The sequence below is a fragment of the Pteropus vampyrus genome, unplaced genomic scaffold (genome assembly GCF_000151845.1).
Source record: "Pteropus vampyrus isolate Shadow unplaced genomic scaffold, Pvam_2.0 Scaffold42, whole genome shotgun sequence".
Taxonomy (NCBI): Eukaryota; Metazoa; Chordata; class Mammalia; order Chiroptera; family Pteropodidae; genus Pteropus; species Pteropus vampyrus.
In genome coordinates this window covers 2,184,331-2,189,719 of record NW_011888823.1, presented here as the reverse complement: position 1 = coordinate 2,189,719, position 5,389 = coordinate 2,184,331, and positions in this window count along the sequence as shown.

Genomic DNA, 5,389 nt, shown 5'->3' with positions numbered 1-5,389 from the left:
GAGATAAGCTTCATTTCATTCTGTTAAAATAATCTCTCAGTAATTCAAGTAGGGTTTCAATCATACAATCAGCATGTTTTATCTGCAGATAAAACAGATGTTTAAAGCATAGCAGAGAATAGTTGAAAGGAGGTGAGGTGAACGGTTGCAGCTATTACAGGTGCGTGTGGGGATATAAGACAGTGTAAATGATGGTGAAAGAGCAAAGGACTTAAATCAGAACTTGGTTCTCGTCATGACTACTACTGATTAGCTGTGTACCTGCGATACGCTTCTTAGCCTCCTTAAGTCTTAATATCTTCACCTATAAAGACATTAATAGTCATTACTTGATAGGATTATTGCGAGTGCTGAGGTGCCGTACGGCCCGGTGGCTAGTAGTGATCAATTAGGGCCGAATAAATAATATTGAATCTGTATTTTGGCACTTCTATGAATTTGTGGAGAGATGAGTGGTAACTTTTCTTCTTGAAAGGCCATTTCTAGTCATGGCATTAAATTTGCTTATTTTTTGGACTGAGATATGAAATAAGAGTGAAAGATCGCCTCCTAGTTAGCTGTATTAAACTCATGTTCCAGAAAGTAGTTCTTGGTTAGGCATGATGCTTAGCGACGACAATGATGACGATGACAATGACGATGACAACTACGATGATGATGACAATGACAACGATGATGACGACGGCGATGATGAAAACACTACGAACGAAGTCCAGAGTGACAGGTTTTGGCAGCCTGACCGTCTGTTCTTATTATTTGTGGTTCAATACAGTTTTGTCACTGTAACGAACTACTTGACTCAGGCACCAGCAGAATTCTCTGAAAATCTGTAGTCAAAGGAAGCTAATTTTGCATGATTTAAGAAGGGAACTGTGTCTGGAATCCTCTTGGCATAACTATCCATTCCACAAGATGCCTGATTGATGCTTAGTGATGATATCCCTTTGCCTGTGAGAAATCAAGTGGTGAGAGAAAAGACCCACCTGCCACTTGCAAAGTGTACCACGTGTCATGGTTGATCAGGGTTGGTCTGTTTCCTTCTCAAAAAGGGAGCTACTGGTTTTTTTAAACTTGTTTCCTTGAAAATTAAACTGGAAAGTTGCACCTGAGGAAATTGTGTGATTTATTCCAGAATAAAAAAATTAAAAAACAAGTCCTGCTGGGCTAAAAATATTTCATTAATTCAACAAGAGCCAAATTCCCTTAAGTAAGGCTTAAGTCTTTATTCTAGTATTAGGAGACCAGTTTGTTGTCAGCATGCTCTTATGATCCCTCGCTTACAACCCAGTCGAGTACTTTGGAGTCCACAAATTGAAACTTCAAATTTCTTTAATTAAGTGAGGCATATGCGAAAGTGTCCAGTAAGGTTTTGGAATAGAGCAGAGCGAATGAAGTGTTAGTCTCTCTCCCTATTTTCATTTTTCCTTCCTTTCTTCCTCTAACCATGATGTGAAAACTTTATGTTAATATGCAACTGATTTCAAGATGATTTTTTAAAACAATATTTTGAGCAAACATGAAAGCAAAAACAACAGTTTCTTTCACTCCAAGAGCTATTTTTGTAAACCTAGAAGATGCATTGGGTCATTTATGGCTTCCTGGGGAGTTCTTCTTAATTGGATCTCAATGAGGTTCCATTTTGTTCAATCAACACCTTAGAGAGAGAAAATTATTTGTATCAATTTGTGGTCTATTTTTACTGTTTGTTTTGATCATCATAAGCTATTTACAATTTGAAAATGTATCATTTATTGATGCAGAACATTCATAAAAAGCTAAAATTTAATTATAAAACACAATAAAACATATTTACTTTTATTTCTGTTTTCCTGGGAAGAATTTTATGAAACTTTTTTTTTTTATATCTAGATTGGAAGAATAATTTAAAATGATACTATAGAAATACTGCCTGAACATTGATAAATATATTCAACTTTTCTTTCTTCTTTTTTTCCCTTTTTTCTTCCTTCCTTTCTTTCTTTCTTCCTCCCTTCTTTCCTCTCTCTCTACCTTCCTTCCTTCCTTCCTTCCTTCCTTCCTTCCTTCCTTCTTTTTCTTCTTTTTTTCCCTCCACCTGACTTACTATGTGCTTAGAACCTGGTATGAAAAGTAAAAAATCTGAAAAAAAAAAATAACATTGGTTACCCACAATATACTTGCAAAGATAAGGCCAATTCCCACATAGCAATGACTAAAGAATGAATGTGTTAAAGGTCATCATGAAGGAAGAGAGGAACTAATTGTTAAAGATTTAGTGAGTGTCTATTAAGTACCAGACACACTACCTTGAGTGTTAAATATATACAAAATTATAATTTAATCCTTGCAACAACCCCATGGTATAAACATCTTTCCCCACATTTTATAGATAACTGAGGTACACAGAAGTTAAAAACATGTTCAGCATCACATTGTCAGTGGTAGACCTAGGATACCAATCCAGGTGGATTCCCACCAAATTCATACTCTTTCCACCAATTTGGAAATTTGAAAAGCATTCGCGAATCAGAACTTTTATAGACAGAATCAATTAGAAAAAATATGGGAGGCCATGAAGCATATTCTTCATTTAATGGGGGCCTTAGCCAACAGGGATTATTACATTTTCAGTTTTACAAAGGACATTCCCATACTATCCACTATATCCTATTTTTACTTTGACTATCCCAGCATTGTCTTTATTTATATCATTCAGGCCCATTTAAAAGAATTTCCATTCTAAGTAAATGGAAAATAGCCAATTACCTTCATTAAATCACTCTTGAGGCGGAAAACCCCTAGTTACTTTGTCTTTTCAATTAGGGTCTTACCTTTTACCCCATTTGTCTGTGACTCTCCCTCAATGGTCTTGCAGAATCTTCATCCTTTCTCCAAAACTGAGAAGAAACTTATTGGATTTTAGTTCCTAGGAAAACATATTTCATTATCAAAGATGATCTGTTGGGAGGATAGGATAATGGTGCCTATATTTTCATATCAGCATTACAGGGACAGGCCTAGAGTTGGTGCTTGACATATGTTATTGAATGAATAAATGAATGTTTTCTTTTTAAAACTGAAGCACAATTATTGGTCCAAGGACATTATATCTTCAAATTTGATTCTTTATGGCATTTGGTTGCTGTGCTTTTTTAAGACAGGTAGGTCCTCTCTCCTTTGTGTTTCTTTAGTTAGTGGCTCATGCTGCTTCTCTCCAGTGAAGCTCTCCTTCACTTATCCTTTTCTTGTTCAATTCTCTCTACTCCTGAACACTCTTTAAATATAGCAGGGCATTTAATCTTCCAATGCAAAATGCCAGCCACACTAGATTTGTGTCACCCACAAAGCTTAATGTTCTACTAACTATTCCATCATGCAGATCACTGGCAGAAACAGGGAATACCAATATTTTCAAGTCAAAGTCAAGAAAAATCCACTAGTGATGCTCCCCTCTGCTCCTCAGGTTGACACCGATCTATTGATTATCCTTCTAAGTACAGCCTCTGTAATAACACAATGGATTACTCCCTCTATCTATCAAGCATTGTGGCCTCCCAAGGAGCCACAGATGATGCATTAAAACAGCTTATTGGCATAGAATGTCTTTAGTCTCAGGAGAACTAGACATTTTACACAATAAGTGGGTGGTAAATCACATTTTTTAAAAATGGAATTATTTTTAAATGCTCTTAGGTGCTGTTTAGAGGAGACCTATAATAAAACCCGTTGTCAAACGAAAAATCTCTAAGAAAAGTTAATAATTATCCCCTAATGTATTTATTTGAGATTGGCTACTTTACAGCAGATTTTCTCAGAGGAGTTTGCTTGTACTCATTTCTCCCCCATAAGCTTTATAAAATCTATAAGAGCCTAATAGCTCTTGGAGCCCCATGTGACTTATCTGAGGATTAATAACTTAACCTCAGCTCTTCTTTGCCAGTATTCTGGGCTCTCCTCTTAGACCTCACAGCCTTGGATGCCTTGAAGAAAAATGGCTCACCTACCCAAATCATCCATTACTAAAGCTAGTGCCTTCCAGTTTGCTTGTCTTTCTCATGCTGAGATTTTGTATAACTATAGTACAGCTGGAGAAGTTGCTGGTGGAATTAGTTCTAATTCTGTTCATTGCTACTGGAAAACAGGAACTCATGGAATATGTTCCAAGGAAGCAGGGTGGAAGCATGGTGAATGTGTGGTTTCTCGTTTAGCGTTAGTTTAAGGCAGACACCTCTGTGGACATCATTAAGCTCATAGACCATAGGAGAGTTAGGAAATTGTAAGCAACATTTTGTGAGTATGTGTGTCCCTCCCCTCCATGCCCACACAATTTTCATCAGATCCTCAGTTTTCATCAGATAAGGAGCCAAATAGCTTTAAGAACTACTATAGTATGTGTATCTGTAGTCTTCATCTCCTTAATCTTAGACTCATTTTTGATATAACTTTTAAGTATAAAATATCTTTCTAAAAGTTTAAGCTTTATTAGTAATCAAAGAGATGTAATGATACTGCATTTTAGTTATCACATTGGTGAAACTGAAAGAATGAAAATTTTCAAAAATGTTGGAAAACAGGCATTCATATTCTACCGGCGGGAGTTTATATTCCTGGAGGCAATTTGGCAAAAGTCTTGAAATATACATATGATTGGATCAGCAATTCCTTTTTTGAGGAATTTAACCCAAGGGAAAGAATTGGATAAGTACACAAAGGTACTTATCTCAAGATGTTTATTACAGACTTGTTTGTAATAGTGAGAAGTTTATAACCGTGCAATAACAGGGGTTCATCTAAGTCTGTTAAAGTGCACTCATAAAATGGATTTCTAAAAAATAAAACAGCTCTATAGTTATCAGTATGGAAAGGTACTTAGATTATGTTAAGTAAAAGTGCTGGTTACGTAGTAATATGTGTAGTGTTGAATAGAAACTATATGTATTGGCACAAGTGGGAAAGTAGTCTGAATAGACATGGGAAAAATAGTTGCCAAAATGATATTTGTGTTTACATCTAACCAGATTTTACATGGGGTTTTTTTGGCCTGCTTTTACAATATACATTTTGTCCATGAAGATACATAACATAAATTATAAACATATATGCAATAAAATAAAGATTTATAAAATCCTAAAAGTGAAATAGGATATGTTTTGAGAACACACAAGGATTTTTAAGCAATAATTTAATGGGCAAGATTTCATCTTCTCATTATAGATACTAATCATCCACTTATTTAGCTATTGATTTATAGAAGGAAGAATATTTCTTTCTGAAGAGATCGATTCATGTATATATTTTGTGTTTCGGTGCTATATGCTCTGTCTAGGATTACTAAACGCTTCAGTAAATGCAAGAAAGATGACATGAGCTTCTTATAATTTATCTTCTTTTCTTCCTCCTAACCCCCAGG